Source organism: Cynocephalus volans, chromosome 1 (genome assembly GCF_027409185.1).
Source record: "Cynocephalus volans isolate mCynVol1 chromosome 1, mCynVol1.pri, whole genome shotgun sequence".
Classification (NCBI taxonomy): domain Eukaryota; kingdom Metazoa; phylum Chordata; class Mammalia; order Dermoptera; family Cynocephalidae; genus Cynocephalus; species Cynocephalus volans.
Window position 1 is genome coordinate 107,450,151 of NC_084460.1, and position 18,110 is coordinate 107,468,260.

General features: G+C 43.8%; 1 protein-coding gene across 4 annotated transcripts in view; it reads left to right on the plus strand.

The window, feature by feature from the left end:
* The first annotated feature begins 14,116 nt into the window (after positions 1–14,116).
* The window catches only part of KLHL24 (kelch like family member 24), a 38,046-nt gene continuing 34,052 nt past the window's right edge, over positions 14,117–18,110 (plus strand). For all 4 annotated transcript variants that reach the window (XM_063090412.1, XM_063090402.1, XM_063090427.1 and 1 more), the window contains exon 1: positions 14,117–14,228. The gene's annotated coding sequence lies outside the window, so the exon portion shown is untranslated. The remainder of the gene's footprint in view (positions 14,229–18,110) is intronic.

The following is an 18,110-nucleotide window of genomic DNA, read 5'->3' on the forward strand; positions in this document are numbered from 1 at the left end:
TAGAGGAGGTCCAAGACAGCATGTCAGAAACTGAACGGAGTGAGAGGATGGGTACCCGCAGGAGGAGAGACGTCTCCCATAAGAAAAAGGGCCCTCCCGGTAAGTCTACGGACGAGGGAGAGATTCTAAAACAACAAAGTGACACTCCCGGCACATCTGCCGGTAAAGGAGGGATTTCAAAACCCAGACAAAAGTTGGAAGGGAAAGAAGGAGGCCTCTACCCTATGCAAGAGCTGGGGGCCTTAAAACAAGAATTAGAAGATTTAAATCTGGATGAGTCCGACTCCAATCCCCTCAGCCCTAGTGAGGAATCCGATTTGGAGGAGGAAGCTGCCAGGTACGAGGAGGAGAGATATCATCCCGACAGGCGGCGGAGACCACTCGGGGAGTGGAAATGCCGGCCGCCCCCAGTGGCCCCCGCACGGCCTGCGCCTTCGGCGCCTCCTCCTTACGTGCAGTCTTCTAATCCCTTCTCATTCCTCTCTGATAAAGTGAGGAAAAAGGTTCAAGCTGCCTTCCCAGTTTTTGAGGTTGAGGGCGGAGGGAGAGTTCATGCCCCCGTCGAGTACACCCAAATTAAGGATCTAGCAGAGGCGGTTAGAAAATATGGTGTAAATGCCAATTTTACTCTAGTAATGCTAGAAAGGTTTGCTGGTGTGGCTATGACACCCGCTGACTGGCAAATGTTGGCTAAGGCAGCGCTCCCTACCATGGGTCAATACATGGAATGGAAGGCGCTATGGCATGAGGCTGCACAAGCTCAAGCCAGGGCAAACGCTGCTGCACTGACCCCCGAGCAGCGAGATTGGACCTTTGATATGTTAACAGGCCAGGGCCCATTTGCCGCTGATCAGACGGCTTTCCCATGGGGTGCTTATGTTCAAGTTTCTAGCACTGCCATTAAGGCTTGGAAGGCACTCCCCAAAAAAGGGGAAGCTTCTGGACAACTTACTAAGATCATTCAGGGACCTCAGGCTCGAATGACAGAAGCAGCGGGGCGCATCTTTGGGGACCCTGATCAGGCTGCGCCTCTTGTTGAACAACTGATTTTTGAGCAGGCGACCCAGGAATGCCACGCGGCCATAGCGCCCAGAAAAGGTAAAGGTGTACAGGATTGGCTCAGAGTTTGTCGAGAACTCGGGGGACCCCTGACCAATGCAGGGCTGGCAGCTGCCATCCTCCAGTCGCAGAGACTGCCTAGACAGGGACAGCCAAGACAGGGGCGGAACCAGAGAGTTTGTTTTAAATGCGGTCAACCGGGACATTTAAAAAAGGACTGCCAAGCCCCGGACAGGGATAAGGGCCCCCAGAGTACAGACTCCCTCTGTTCCCGCTGTTCCAAGGGATATCATAAGGCTGCTCTCTGCCGTTCCATTAGAGATATCAAAGGGCGACTCCTTCCGCCGCTCACAGAACAACACCAAGTGGTTACCACGGTACAGACTGCCACCACGTTGAATAATTTGTCCTCCGCGGTAACACAGGCCCTAGAAACACAGACTGCGCTAAACGCTCAGCTGAAGGGAGGATTAATGGTGGTTAACCAGCGGGTGGATCTTGTGCAGGACCAAATAGACGTTTTATGGCAAATTGCTCAATTGGGGTGTCAATGGAAATATTCAGGGTTATGTGTCACCAGTATCCAATATAAAAAGTATACCAAAGCTGCAAATTTGTCTAAACAATTATCCCAGCATCTTTCAACAGGTTGGACGAGAGAATTTGACAACCTGATAAACCAGCTGCGCATGGCCATTGTGTCCGTGAATTCAACAAGAGTGGATGTCTCCTTCGCAGCCGGACTGTCCTCATGGATTAAAACGGCCGTGTCCCACTTCAAGGAGTGGGCAGGAGTGATTGGGGTTGGCATGTTCTTATGTGGGGGAACTGTGCTCCTACTATGGTTGGTCTGCAGATTAAAAGCCCAGACCCAGAGAGACAGGGTAGTCATCGCCCAGGCATTTCTAGCCCTGGAACAGGGGGCCAACCCTGACGTTTGGCTGTCCATGCTTAAGGATTAGCCTGCTCTGACTCCCCTTCCCCCTTCCTGTTGGCTGGCCTCCCTGAAGCTTGTTCAGAGGAGTTCGCCCTTGCTCAAACAGGTCTATGTGTAACAACAGGCTCCAGTGTGTCCAGAGACGGGCAACTTCCCCCAGACTTGAACCAACCTAAGACATGGTGCCCGGTGGCGATAGGGTCAACCTATGACGGGTAAGGTCAAAGTCTGTGGAGGGACGACCTAGGACAGGAACGCTGGCTAATTTGTCCGCGACCGCCGAGCTTGTACCAGCCGCTTTAAATGATAAAAAAGGGGGAGATGTGAGGAGCTGCCCGAAATCGCCATTACAAGATGGCGCTGATTTCCGGTGGAGGGCAGGGCTGCTCAGTAACACGCCTGGGCCGATTAGGCAGCCACCAATAAGGTAGGAGCACGTCCTAGGCGAGGAGCAGTCTCTATATAAAGGGCGCGGGTTCCCTCGCTCGGGGTCTCCATTTTTGGCAAGCTTATGCTCTCCCTCTCAAGATGCATTAAAGCTGATCTGCAGAAGGATCCTTTGTGTGCCGCGTCGTTCTTGCTGGCGAGACGGTAGCGCGGGACAATATACCACATTTTCCTTATCCAGTCACCCATCTATGGACATTTAGGGTTGGTTCCAACGCTTGGCTATTGTCAATAGAGCTGCAATAAACATGGGAGTGCAGGTATCCTTTCAACATGATGATTTTCATTCCTTTGAGTAGATACCCCACAGCAGGATTGCTGATTGTATGGCAGTCCTATCTGTAGTTGAGAATAATATTATCCAAAGATATGTTTTGTGAGAAACAAATTAGATACAGGTTAAGTATCCCTTATCTGAAATGTTTGGGACCAAAAATGTTTTGGATTTCAAATTATCTTGGATTTTGGAATATTTGCATTATACTTACTGGTTGAGTATCCCGAACCTGAAAATCTGAAATTCAAAATGCTCCAATGAGCATCTCCTTTGAGCATCATGTCAGTGATCAAAAAGTTTCAGATTTGGAACATTTCAGATTTTGACTTTTTGGATCAGGGCTACTCAGCCTATATGTAAAAGTGCTCTGTGAAGCAGTAAAGCCTTCTGTTTATGAGATTATTATTACTATTAATTATCATAATTATCATGCTCTCAGGCTGTTAATCATGTTAGTTAATGCCACTATTACTGTCACGTCTATCTTATAGCCCTCCTGTTCCCTTACATGTCACAATGTTTCATCCACCACCATCTCAGTCATTGTCAACTTTAGTATCCTGTTTTAAAATGTAGGTTTTATTATTATTCAGGTATGGTAAGCAACAGACAAGGTGATAACTGCCACTGAAAAGATAGTTTGTTACTCACAGTTCCCAAGAGGCATGGCACACATGCCACGCATGATTAGTCAGGAGTCAGAGGGAACTAGGGGGAAATGTGGGCAAGAGCCCTTACTGTGGTTTTCACAGAAAAGAACAGGCAAGGCAAGGTAAGTAGGTTTAGCATTGGCTAGTCTGAATAATTTCAGTGGGCTCTGAAGCACAGGGGCTGTCCCTACTTGCCTGTTACCTATCCCTGGGTTTATTAGATCAGGGAATTAGGGCCCAGGTGTGAGAGCCTAATAAAGAAGGTGCTTGGGGTATGGCTGTTGGAGTGGTTGGTTTATATATGAAAGGCGTGCTCCCAGGCAAGTTGTTTGGTATCTCTAGGAATTAGTTAACCCCAGTGCAGACAGTCCCTTCCAATGTCAGCAAGGCTCCAAGCTGTCAAAACATCAAAATAAAGAGACAGGTTTAATACACACACTAACTAGGTATTGTTCCTAACTATCACAGTTAACTTTTACTGAAAATGAAAGTTCACAGTTAAGAAAGGTTCTTTCTTCCTCTATCCTTCATGTATTCATTCAACAATCATCTATTAAGCAGGTACTATGTGCTGGGCACTATGTTGCCCTGGGTTACAAAGAAGGAAAACAGACAGTTCTTTTATTTAAGTGGGGGTAACAATGTTGCAGCCTGGGATAAATGTTATGATGACAGGAAGCCCATACTGCTCCATAAGAGGAGAAGCAGCCTGAAATGGACCGGAATCCTCAACGCGGTCTCTCCTGTCTACCCTAACTCCACAGTGTGGGGCTCAGGAACAGAGCCTGAGGTAAAAGAGCTAAATAAATTTCCCTTGTCTTCTCTCAACAGTTTGTCCAGTAAAGGTCCTTTTGAATAAAATCTTTGAACAAAATAGTTCTCCCTTTCCATTTATGGGAACTAACCATAGGAAAATTAGGCAACAGAAGAAAAAACTAAATGCAGAAAGATATTCATGGCAGCTTTATCAAAATAGAGAGGGGAAATAAAAAACTAGATTGGACACAAGTATCTAAAACCAATAGAGTAGTTGAACAAAGTATAGTTTATCTACCAAGGGACATTATCAGACAAATAGAACTTATAATGCTTCAGGAAGAACACAGACCCTGGGCCAGCCCATGGCTCACTCGGGAGAGTGCGGTGCTGATAACACCAAGGCCACAGGTTCGGATCCCATATAGGGATGGCCGGTTAGCTCACTGGCTGAGCATGGTGCTGACAACACCAAGTCAAGGGTTAAGATCCCCCTTACCGGTCATCTTTATGAAAAAAAAAAAAAAAGAAAGAAAGAAAAGAAAGAAAGAACACAGACCCTGAAGTCAGACTTTCTAACTTCAAATCTTTGGGCAAACTAATCAATGATTCTGAGTCTCAGTTTTCCCACTTGTAAAATGGGGGTAGCTGATAATAGTCATTACCTCATAGTATTGTGTGGAGATTAAATAAGATAATGCAGGTAAAGCACTTAATAAGCACCTAGGATAGTGCTCAGTAAATGTTGGCCATTACTGTCATCACTGTTAATGTGAAGTCAATGAAAAAGATTAATTGGGTGGATTTAATAAAATATGGAAAATGTTCCTAGTACAGTCATGTATGAAAAAAATATATAAAATATTATGTAAACAAATTCTTAGCCTATGGAAAAATAAATGAAATATTTAAATAGTGGACTTGATAGCATAATGTCATTATGAATAATATTTAATGAAAGATTTATTTTAATCTTATTGAAAATTTTTCTTTAATAAAAAAGGAAAGAGGAATATAAAAATAAAATTAAAAATAAAAATATAAGGGAACATAAATGTAATTGTATAGTAAGAAATTTGAAAAACATCAAAAATAAATTTGTTCTAGGATTCATGTCTGCAGAATTGAGGAACCTAAATCACCTTCAAGTTGGAGAAAAACATCTTTTTTAGCATATAAAATTCTAGTTCATCTCAATATTTGGAAATAACATGATGATGGAAGCTAGCTCCAAGCTGCAGAAAGCCATAATACTCATAAATACTAACATATGAGTTGATTTTGTATGTGTAGTATTAACTCAAATATGCAAGACTACGTATAAATAGATACAGATATACTATAAATATGGATCTAAAGGAATAAAGGATTGGAAATACATTGCTAATAGTAACTATCTTTGGGTCGGAAGATCATAGATGATATCCAATTTCTTCTTTATCCTTCCTAAATTTTTCTACAACTGGTATGTAATGCTTTTAAATTTGGGGGAAGGGAACTTTACTTTTAAAATGATTAATTTCTTCTTTTTAAAGCAAGGGATAATTAATGAGAAGACAACAGGGAGCATGCACAAGCCAGTAATGTTGTAAATGACCTAGTGCATGTGATTGTTTACTCTAAAAAGTCCCTGAGTTGAGAGCTAAAAATAGGAAGAGCTGGGGGCAGAATTTGGGGAGGCAAAGCGCCCACCAAAAGGGCTGTAAGCAGGGCAAAGTTCAGGTTATGCACAAGAGTAGGATAGCTTGGAGGGACGGAAGTTTGGCTCAGGGCTCTCTCTGTCTCAGGGACCCAGCTTGGATAGCCTTTGGTGATGGTGTTACTTAAGAGGGAGAGTTGTGAAGGTTTGAGATAGGAGCTGGGCTAAGTTTGATCCCCACATAAGCAGCTGTGCCCTCCTCAAATCTCATTAGCCTATAAAGCTGGCTTTTCGCCCCCAGAGCTGGAACTTGGTTTCAGTCATTTGTAGCCTCTTATGCCCACACAATTTCTTCCCAAAGAATTTTATGTGCTGCTATGTTTATCCTGACTTGGGTGCTTCTTGAACCAAAAGAACTTTTCCACTGAAGTCCCTTCAATCAAAAATTACCCATTACTTCCAAAATTAGGCCTTTGGAAACAGTATACCCAAACACCCTCATCGGTGCAAGCAAAGTGCTCCTTTTAGAGACAAGGAAACTGGAACCCAAGGGGATTAGGTGATTTGTGCAGGGTAGCTGAGTAAGTTATGGTAGGGCTCCTCAAGACCCCTGTACTTTTTCTGTGTAATCTTTTTCCTTACTCTGTGATATTTCCTATTAAAGAATCTTCCTTTGTTAGGATACACCAGTGCAATGTTATGTCCTATCATAATGGTTTTTATCATCACATCTTGACAGAACAATACTTATCAGTATATCCTGAGTGAACAATGCTTACCATTTATTGAGGGCTATGGGCTTTTTTTATAAGCTGTCGTTTAATTCTCATAATAAGAAGGTATTATTAGATTCTATTTCCAGACAAAGAAGAGCATCAAAGCAGTTAAACAAACCACCCAGCGTCACTCTGTCAGTGGTAGCAGACCCAGGATCTCAACTCAATGTGAATTCAAAGTTACGTTCCTGACTCTCCATAAAGATATGCTGATGAAGCTGGCTGGCCTTGCCAGGAGCTGGTTCTTCACTGAAGTAAATTCAGCATTCCTTAAGGGTTCTCTCTTTAATTTATTATGAAATTGCCTTTTTTTTTCATTAAAATGGCAACATTTAAGCATCAAGACATTATATTTAGAACTAAATTCCTAAATGGTATTAATTCTAGACACCCCCCATAGAGTTACCAGGAAAATAATTTTTACCCTGAATTTGTTTTTTATTTTACTTGAGTTTGCGAAGTATTACTATAATGTATTATAATATCATTACACCCTGCAAACTCAAGTGAAATAAAAACAAAGCAGGGATAAAATGTTTACAAGAACTATAATGGAGAAATCTTAGATAGTCCCTGTCTGTTTTATTCTCCTTTGATATGATAATCTTGCATTATAAAATACCAACTCTGGCATTGAATTATAATAAATAAAAAACAAGGTGCCTCCACTTCCTCACTAATCTTCAGGACAAAGATCACTAAGAGTTCATCCTGAAAAGCATCTAAATTTAGAGACTTGCTGCAGGAGCAAAACTTTCATGTCCCAGTAATAGAACCAGGCAGGCTTTCCAAAGTATGTGAGGCATGTGCTTGCAATGCTGTCACAAGCAAGGTCAAGAGGCTCTGTCCCTGTGTGCCGGTGACCTGGGAGGCCTCACTGTTCTCTAGGCCAGTCACAGAGCGTCGGGGGCTGGAAGCAAAGGAGATTGCACAATAGAGAACACAGGTGCTTATTTTGATTAGTCAGGAAAGAATTTTAATTTTTTTTTTAATGTTTGAATATTGCATATATGCACATAGCTTTGTTTTGTTTTAATGTCGAAAGTTTACTGAAAGAAACAGGCTTCCTCAACCCCTGATTACTCGTCGCTTGTTCTGCAACTCAGAGGCAACCATGGTTTGAGTTCAGTTTTGTGGCCTTTGAGCGAGGATATTTTAAGAGCAGAGGCAGACTGCTTTCCTATACCTGGTTGGCAATCTCTCTTTAGAGGATAGGACCCTGGCTGGGTGTTCGGAAAGACCGGCTTTGGTTTCTAGATTTCTGAATCACTTCCTTTCTTCAGGCTTGTTTTTCAAATCTATTTAATAGAGATTATACATTCTTTTAATCTTCATTTCTTTCCTTCTTTACCCCTCCTGTTGTTAAAGCAAAAGACAAAGCATAGAGGACATAGTTAGAATTGATGGGGAAGAAGATAATAACAACAATATTTATGGTTGTTATTGAACATTTACTGTATACCAAGTCACTGTATATGTATTTTTTCTCATTTAATCCTCATAACAATTCTGTGAAGTAGGTGTTTTCATCTTCATTTTACAGATGAGAAAACTGAGGCTGTGAAAGTTTAAATAATTTACTCAGATATACAGCTTCTAAGAAGCAAAGCTAAATTTTGAACCTAGACTCTTCAACGTTAAAGCCCCTCTGGAAATACTGAGATTTTACATATTCACAGGGAGATGGAGGATATAACTGTCAAAGTGCTGAGCTTATGTAAAAGAGTGAAAAATAGCACAGCACAAATTAGGCTGGTGCCTGGATTTTCCCTGTCTGAAAACTGCTCTAAGATCTGCATTAGAGGTTTTGGGGGGTTGGATTGTTCAAAATGGATTCTTCAGACAGAGCATCCGATGAGCACAACATCAAGTAAGATCACTAAACTGAGAATTCCTGGGCTAGAGATTGTTGTTCCAGCATTAATAGACATGATTTCTTAAGAAACCAGATGGGGTCTCTCAAGAACAGGAGACAAGGTCTGCTGCAGATATTCTTGGACAGATCCAGCCCCTTCCCTTGATACCGACTGTAGGATTCCTGGGAGGTCTGACCATTAAGCAATCAAGGAGACCATAGGTGACAGGACAGACTCTCAGAAACTGAAGGCATTTGGAAGGAAAGCAATGCCTCAAGTTGGAATTAGTACATGCCTCTTAAATGTCATGGGGCAGCAAGGCTTGTAGGCAAGAAACTGGAGATAAAGTGCAAGTCCACTAGGGCCAGCAGCAGGAACTCTACAGGGACTCACAGCATCTGTAGGACAGACTGACTGCTGAGCAGCACTAAGAGTGAGAATATGGTCGTTTCTAGGACTGGCCTAAGTTTGTGCCCAGATGCCATGAGCAGAAGACACTCTCCTATAAGTGTTCATACTTGAGAGGGTTTTGCAAAAAGTCATGTGAAAAGGAGCTAGGATGTGTCCTTTTAGGAATCAGGCCTTTCTAGAGCAGTCAGAGTAGGAGTAATTTATGACAAAACTTTTCCCCCAAATCCAGCTTCTTCTGAGACTAGAGGGGCCACCTGAATTCTCATACTGGGGAAACAATTAAGGAAGAAGAGAGGAAGGTGAAATCAGATGTCCTCAGGGCAGAAGAATAAAGAGTGGAGGTGGGACTAGCGTCACAGTGGAGGAAGGATGCAGGTATGCCTCGGCCCCCTGAATTCAGAACCTAGTCTCATGGTGATGACGAATCCTGTCCTTATTTGCAACTAATGTGGAAGTTTTGGTCACAAACAAGATCCTGAAACCACCAAGTCACTAACCGCCTGGAACCTCATTGGCTTCAACCTGTGAAAGACAGTTTGAGGAACAAACTAAGAACTGCCACCCAACCCCCCATGGGATGGAAAGGCCCACTTCTTGCATCAGTTGTGAGAAGGGACACCAGTGGCAGGCTGCACCCACGACGGGGAGAGCTCAGTGAGGGAGTGGGGAAGCTCACCTTCCGGGTGGTAGAAGACCTCTCTCTTTTCCCAGATCTCAAAATGGAAATTTTTCCAGCTGTATCTTTCCTTGTAGAAATCTAATGCTGGTATGTCTGAACCCTAGTTTTGCCTGGCTTAGTGGGGCCGGTGTCTGGCTGGGCTGGGGTGGGAGTGGGGCCCCAGAGGGGCAACTCAGGGAAAGTCAGACCTCTGGGTCCAAAATGAGTCATGTCTAATCTCACAAGAGAAGAAAGGAAGGAGGGTGTGGCCCTCGAGACTGGAGAGGCTCAGGTGCCATGAGCAAACAGTGTGCTGTGTTTACTCTTCCCGTCGCTTAACTCTCTGAGGGGTGTTGTGTAGCAGACCTGCTGAGACATTAAATAGTCTGTGGCAGAAAACAGGATGGGGCAGGATGAGCAGAGATAATTAGTTGTTTATGATATCCTCTGTCTTCTGAAGAGTGGTACTCTCTTCTCTTGTGTGAAAGGTGATGAGTGTGAAAATGCAAACTACAGAAGAAGAGATGGGAGGAGGGAGTATGTCTGGGAGGAAGGTGGCAGAGGTCATCAAAAGGGAGGAGACCCAAGCCTGTGGCTGCAGAGAGGCCCAGAGAAAGGGTGTCTGGTGGGAAACGAGGAGGGGCTGGGGCGAATGTTACGTAGTTCTCTCTTTGTGAAACCCTCAGCATCACTTTACAGCAGGTGGAAGAGAGAGGAGAGAATCAGAGAAGGCCCCACAGAAGAAGTGGCACCAGAGAAAAGCCTTACAAGATATTTGGGCCTTTCAACTACAGTTGGGGACAGGGAAGACTCCAAGTGCTGGAGGCCAAAGGGGGAGGCAGGGAGGTCTGAAAGTATTGGGTATGTCTATGGAGTGATCTGGCCGTAGTGTGCATGGTTAAGAGCCCCAGTGGAGAGCCAAACGAGGAACACTGTGTGAGATTTGCAAGCAGGCAGACTATGGCACAGTATACTTTCTCCCTGAAAGGAGAGGAAATAGATCTTAAGACCTTCTGGCTCACCTGACTCCAAGTGTCTGCCTCCTTCAAATGACCAGGCAGATCTGGATTGTAAACACTGCACAAAATCACCTATGGCTTAATCCCACTCAATTTCAGCAGATTCCTCCTGCATTTGACAACTGTGCTTCTGTTCCAGCCCTTGTTGAGGAAAAGTATGTTACCTGGCCACGCTCACTGACTTGTGAGGTGGGCATAACTCCCAGGGCCCTCCACTAATGCTGAAACCACTTAAGTTCTGGCTACGTAAGGAGTCCCCTTAACCACCAGCAGGCCTCTACCTGCATTTCAGGGCTACCAGCCTCCAAAGCTGCCTGCCTGTAGGTCCCCCAGCCCTTCCTCTCTCAGAGATGTGATTGATCATCCTGTACCCATCTCCTCCAAGAGACTCTAAAGACCTCATCATGCAGAAGAGCCCTAGTGGCCCCCAGCAGGTCTAGTGGTGCAGTGCTTTTATTCTCTCTCAGGTTCCCCTAACCTTAGAACGTGGAGATCATTCCATCACTTAACAGATACTTATTGTGCACCTACCAGGTGCGCTGGGATACAAAACAAACAAGTCATAATCCCTGACCTCAGGTATCTCAGAGGGTACTCAGTTAGAAAAACACATAAATAAACCTGGACAATTAGTGTAATAACTGCAGGGAAAGAGGTAAGGACAAGTTGCTATGAGAAGATAGAAGGGAGATACATAGCCCAGAGGGCGATGGGAGAAGAGGAGAGTTCCCCAGGAGAGAGAACTCACAAGCTAACTCCTGGAATGAAGAGCAGGAGCTAGTCTAGTGAATGGTATGAAGAGAAGGGGGTGGTAGGCATAAGAGGCAAAGGGAGAAGGCTATGGAAGGAAATGGCCTGGAGACAGAGAGAGCAAGAGTCCTTCAGGCAACTGTGGGTAATTCATTGAGGCTGTGTTCAGGCTGCCGAGGTAGGCCCTAGGGTGCTTCAAGAAGAATCTTGTGTGCACTGCCAGGGAGTTGGGACTTTATGAAGGGAGGGATGACTTACTGGGTGCTCAGTTGCCTGCCTCTCACCCCAGGGCACTGGCCCAGCTTAGTACTATGTATCTCTGCAAATCTTCAGACACTCCTTCTGGAATTGAGTCACTATCTGTAAGGTACAAGTCACAATGGCACACCCCAAGCTTGAGCCCCAAGCACACCCTTATTCTGTCGCTTACATCACCGAATCCGTCCAGTGTAAATGTGCAATGTGCAGAAAACCCTGAGACGTTAAGTCAAGATCTTCCTATGACTCCCAAATTCCTACTCTGGAGACTTATAGCCTTCTGGTCTACACCATATGGGAGGAATATGTGCATAAACATAAATAGGGGAAAACAAGCTAGAGCATGACAACATTCAGGTCAGGCGTAACTATTCAAAACTGAAAGTATCAAGTCTCAAAGTCCAGAAGCTCTGGACTTCCTTAAGCCACAGGAATTAACAGAATTGAAGAGGGCTAAGCAATGAGCCTGGGGTGCTCATAAGTTAAGGGGGTGCTCATAAGTTAAGGAGAACCCACTCAGTGATTACCCCTGAGAAGTGGGAATTATCAAGTACACACACACACACACATACACATATACATATATCAACAAAAATAAAGGATCACTATAAGAATGGCATTGTACTTCTCTACAGCAATATTGGAATCTAGAAGTTAAACCAATATCTTAAAAATCCTGAATAAAAATAATTTATAATTTAGCCAACATTATCACTCGAAGGAAAAAGTAGAATGATAACATTTTTAGACAAAGTTTTAGACAAAAAGTTCAAAAAATTTACTTCCCATAGACCTTTTCTTAGGAAGCTTCTTAGGAAGAATGTGCTCCACCAAAAAATGAGGAAAAGCTAGAAATTGCAGAAGAAAACCCTAGGATGCTAGAGAAAGGAAGTCCTGAGACAATAGCTGTGTAACAGTTCTAAAGAGGAGCTTCCCAAAAAGGAACTGGGGACCAAATGGCTCTAGGAAGAAGAAAAAAGGGGGGGAAAAATACACACACACACACACACACACACACATCTACAGATATAGACATAAATATTTACACTCACATATATACATACATATATATGATGGATTATCTGATGGGTTTGATTGTGTGGAGATTGTATTGAAAGCATTTTATCATTCTTTTCAGAAACTTAGAGGAAATTGTGATAGATACCTAACCAAGTAAGGAAATGAAAAGGGAGGACAATTATTAACTCCAAGAAAAACAAAAAACCACACAAAAAAGGAAATTGTATACCATTTTACTCAACAATGAATAATTAACACATAGTCTCAATAGCATAAATATTAAATAATGATTTAACCAAACCATAATATTGAAAGGATGGGGGTAGGGATGACAGCTTCCTTAATAGGAAATAACCATACATTATTGGGAAATACAGATGTAAATACCAGAAGAAATAGCTCAAATAGTTGAAAGTGGTTGCTTCTGAAGACTCAGGAGTGGGGAAGGGTGGGAGATGGGACTACTGTTTCACTATCAGCTTTGTAATTCTTAGCTTTCACAAATAAACTTTTTGGAAAGATAATTGTGTGACCTATATTATTTTAATATAAACAAAACTTTTTAAAAAAATCTAGGTGTGAACTCCAGCTTCACCATTTAATAACTGAGTGACCAGGGACAACTCTTTATCCTCTCTGTGGCTTAGATTCTTCACCTGTAAAATGGGTTAACACCTATCTTGCTGGGTTATTATGAGAATTAAATGATATAATATACGTGAGTGCCTAACACTGAGCCTGGAGCTTAGTAGGTACTCAATAAATGGCAGGCATTTTCATTTTTAATAAGTGATGGAAAAGAGGGCTGGATACAGGCCTTCCATATTATTTCCACTTTCATATCATTGAAACACAACCCCTTTTTTAATAGAGGCATGATTGTACTCATGAAGTGTAGAAGAGAAAGAAGTTATAATTTTGATATCAGAAACCTAAAACTAGTTAAATGGTTGCAAAATCAGAAGGTATATTCACCTTTTAAAAAACATTTGCAGAAACAAAACGACAAAATAATGTCCTTTGGGGAATCTATCTGCCCTAGAAAATAGGGATTGCGACTTCGTTATATTTGCATGTACGTTTAAAATAAAAAATTTAACCTAAGATGTTATCTGTGACATTAACGGATTTACAAAGAAAGGCCGTTTCTCTTTTACCTTCTAGTGACCAGGGTTCTAGTCCTTTCCACTCCTCAGGCCCTCAGATTTCCCCACTGCACATAAAAAGAGGTCAAATAAAAAGACCTCTAAGCCTCGTTCCAAGCTCTGAGGTTCTGCAAATTTCTTTCTGGTCATTTGCTTTTATCTTGGGACGTGGCTTTGAGGAAAGTAAACGTACCATGGGGTTTCTGACTAGGCTCCTTACACAGGATGCGCTTCCTTAACGTGTTTCGAGTCAGCCCTAGGATTGGGTCTTGTCACGCTCGGCACCCCCATTCGTCCTATAGCGGGAAACCCAGGTGGCTCCTGCTGCCACCCGGACAGTGGGAACTACACCTCCCAGAGTGCCCCGGGGCAGAGAACGCCCACCCAGATTGGCCAGGGGTCGGTGACGCTCAGTGTTTTGGCTCGGGCGGTCACATGTTTCCTTTGTTGTGAGCTGCGGCACAGACTAGTGGCTCTAGGAGACGCCGGCGCTGGAGAGTCCGCTGCGCCGCCGGCCGCTGGGGGACCGGGGCCCGCCGCTGCTGGTTGCTTCTAAGCCTTCGCCGAGAGGTACCTGGGGTGACAGCTCCGGGACCGGCCGAAAGGCGAGGAACCGGCCAGAGCCTGGGACCTCGGGGTCGGAGGGGCGGCCGAGGTCTTGACCAAAGGGGTGTCTGCGGGAGGGTAGCCAGCGGCGGCCGGCCTCTCAGAGCCACACAAGGGGACCGAGGAGAGACTGCGGCTGCAGGGCCCTTTTCTGAGGCGAGGGGCCTCCAGGGCTCCCCTGCAGGTCCTCAGCCCCAGCTCGGTAGCGACAGTCCTGAGGGAGGGCACCCCCGCCTCCCGGCACAGCCGCCCCGGAACCGCGGCGCGGCTGACGCGGCCTGCCGCGGGCGGGTGGGGAGGGGGTGGCCGCCCGAAAGGGGGGCAGCAGGTGCGGTCACCCCACCGCCTCGGGGCCAAGGGCAGCCGGAGAACGGGGAGAGAGCCGGCCCTGCGTGTTGCTGGTGGGTTTCGAAGGGGGCGCTGCTTTTTGTTGTTGTTTTAATTTCAGGAAGCGCCGAGAGTGCCACGGACTCAATCCAGCGTTCCCCTTTGGTGGGGGCGACCGTTGGTCCTGTCGGGGAGGACTGAGGGGGTCAAAGCGGGGTCCCCGGGGCTCCGGGCTAGAGAAGCCCCGTTAGAACGATTGTGAAATGTGCTCGGTGCTGTCACCTGACTGTTGCCCCCGCCCCCCGCGGGCCTTTGTTTTTCACGATCGTGACGGGGCCCGAGCTGGGAGCGGGGCCTGCAGCGCCTGTCCCCGGGGAGCCGGGACGGGCGGGGGAGCGGGCGTTCCGGCGGCCGAGGCTCCGCCTAACCCCTCCACCTTCCTACCACTGGAGGAATCGGTTTCTTAATTTAGTCGCTAATGTCCCCGCCCCCAAGTTCTGGACACCCCAGGCGAAGACTGTTAACGCGGCCAGCATTGGGCGCCTGCAGCGACGAGTGGGTGGGACCCGAGGGCGAGTTGTGAGTTGTTACTGGCGGCTGTCTCGTCGCTAGGAGGACCTGCCCCTGGCAGCTCTGCCCGCCTCCCTGAAGGTGATCTGGAGGACGCGCGGGAGCGCGCACCCTCGCGGATAGTGCGGCTGGGGCCCGAGTGCGGGCGGCGCGCGCTCCCGCCCCTGCCGCTGGCGGCGGGGGACCTCCGTGGCCGCCGCGACCTCTGTCCGAGCCTGCGGGAAGCTGTGGGTGGGCTGGGGTCAGCAGCCGCGGCCGGCTCTCCGAGGACCGAAAATTGAGCGCCTTTTAACTGGTGTCGCGTTATCAGCAGGGGCGGCGCGAAGGAAGTTCCCCCTCCTGTGAATTTGTTCTTGCAGGTTCTGTAAACAAGGTTTAGATAGCTAAATATGGGCCATGACGTCACGTTTTAGGGGCCTCATGGTCACCCCGAGGCAGTGACTATTTACAACTGATTTCAGTGGATTTTTAATGATTAATCTCGTGAGCAGTTTTTTAAAAATCACGTCTTAGTATTTGCAACTACAGACTTAATAGGGCTGCCAGCTAAGAGGTTGGATTTTTATTAGGTTAGTAAAACAGACGTAAAATCTGCCTGCTGTGGGCGAAGATTTAAAAGTAGAGTTCTACTTTTGTAAAAAGATAGTTTGAGGGTACTCCTCCAAAAGTTAAAGATTCTCCTATATATTCCGACTTAGATGAGTTGTTTTCCTTATATGGGGGATTCTGGCTCACACACTTCTATGTATTAATCCCCGTGGTAATTCAAATTTTTTGAAATTGAATTGCCAGTGTGTTGTTTTAAAATTTTAAGTTAAGATAACAATAATAAAATCTGCGAGACCAATCATTTAAGCCGCTGTGTGTTGATGATTGTTTTTCTAATCTCTTGAGTCAATAGGGTACTTGGGTTTTATCGGATTTTCTTTTCCTGTAAATCTGTAGGAATTTACCCAAGAGAAATAGTTTTGTTGGAGGAAGACTGGGCTCCTCTAGGTGAAGCAGGAATTGAACATGAACAGTTCTTACCGGTTTTGCATTCTTAATATAGTTTTAAAATAGACATAGAGATGGCTAGATCAGAATGAGCAGCTCCTGTGATCGGACTGCCTCATTACTTGTGCGTTGAGAGCATTTAATATATCTAAATAAGCACAAAATGTAACCATCTATCTTTATTTAAAAAATGAAACTACCACTCCAAAAAGTCCTGCTATTCAAAGTTTGCCACTTAGTCTCTAAACAGGAAGAAGAAATAATATTCTGAGTTAGGGCTCACCACCAGCTTTAACTTAAACTTTCTTGGCTTTTGTCCAGCTTGTTGAAACCGTAATGCTTTTTCAATAAGCTTTTTTTTAACTTCCTTCTTTTTCTACTGTTTCATTAAAACCCAAAGGTCAAGCCTGTGAAAAATAAATAGTATTTATTAAATAAGTAACTGCAGTTATTTTTATGTATACTTTTTTCTCTTACATAGAAATTTGGGACGTCTTTTTTCAATAAATATTTAGGTATGGACTGTATAATAAAAAAGTAAATAAAATATCCTCTCTAGTATACATATGAAAAATATGTTTTGTATGATTTTATTTCTGTTGTGCTCAAACAATTAAAAATTATGTGGTCACGGACAACTATTGACATTTTAAAACCCCTATTCTTTCTCCTATTAAAAACACAATAGCAAAACTAACTTTTTTAATTTTAAGAGTTTGTCACTTTGCCTAAATTCATAACTCTAGAACTATAATTTTTCATCTCTTGGCATATCTTAGAGACTACTAACATTGATGTTTTAAAAGTGATTAGTCAAGGGTTCAGATCTCCACACTGGCCCCCTGCCAAAAAAAAAAAAAGAAAAGAAAAGAAAAAGTGATTAAGCTTTACTCTTTACTGAGTTTTCTAAAGGTTATTTCTGTAAATAATTTGTCACCACTAAGGTAAATAAAAATCACTGATTTACAAGTGTTTTTATACATAGAAAAGTCATCTGGAATACTAGATCTCAAACTTGTTCAAGTGACAGAGCACCTCCCTAGTGGCATCCTTGCAGCTTTAATTAATTCTGACATAAGAACCAAAAACAATTTCACTAACAGAAAATGTAACTGTACCATTTATCTATAGCTCTTTCAATTTTAAAATAAAATAATGCGTTAAGTACCTAACTGTATGTTAGGTATTTAAAGAAACTATGCTAGCAGGATAAAACCAAATGACATGAATTTTACATGTCAAATCTAGTGAGAGGGGTGAATAGGCTCAATAGGGCAGCTTGATATACCAGGTGTGATGTCTGAGGATTAACAATTCTTTTGTTTTGGGGGGGGGGTTTCCCCCCTTCCTTTAGCAGTTGGGGTATAGTTTTAAGCCAAGGAAGAGAAACACTGGAGAAATTTGGTTTTTTTTCCTGTGATTTAGGAGAAGAGTGTTCTTTTTTATTTATAGAACCATATTGTTTAGTCTAACATGTTGTTTAAGCTCTCCTAAATTTTTCATAACCAGATACCTCTTTTATTTCTCTTTCTCATCAAAGTTACACAGTGTATTGCCTATAGATTCTAGTGAACTGAAATAATCACTAGTTGCTGTAATTCTAGCCAAAGAAACTTGAGGTTTTAATTGGCTTCTAATATCTTATCCTGGGTAAATATGGTCTTGGTGGTTCCATTAAGAAATGGGAAATGTTGAAAATAGCTTGAAGACTGGACTTTAAATATTACATTTGTAAAACTTGGTTCAGGAACCACTGATCCAGAGCAACCCTTTAAATTAAAAATTTAAGTGCAAATTTGTAATTTCTGAAAAGCGGTCATCAAGGAAATAGCTTTTGAAACAATAGGATGAAAATATCTGGAATTTATAAAAACTGCTTGGTTTTGTATAGTACCTTGTTAAATGTAATTTTCTGGTTATTTTTAAAATAAAGGATTGACCATGTTGCAATTA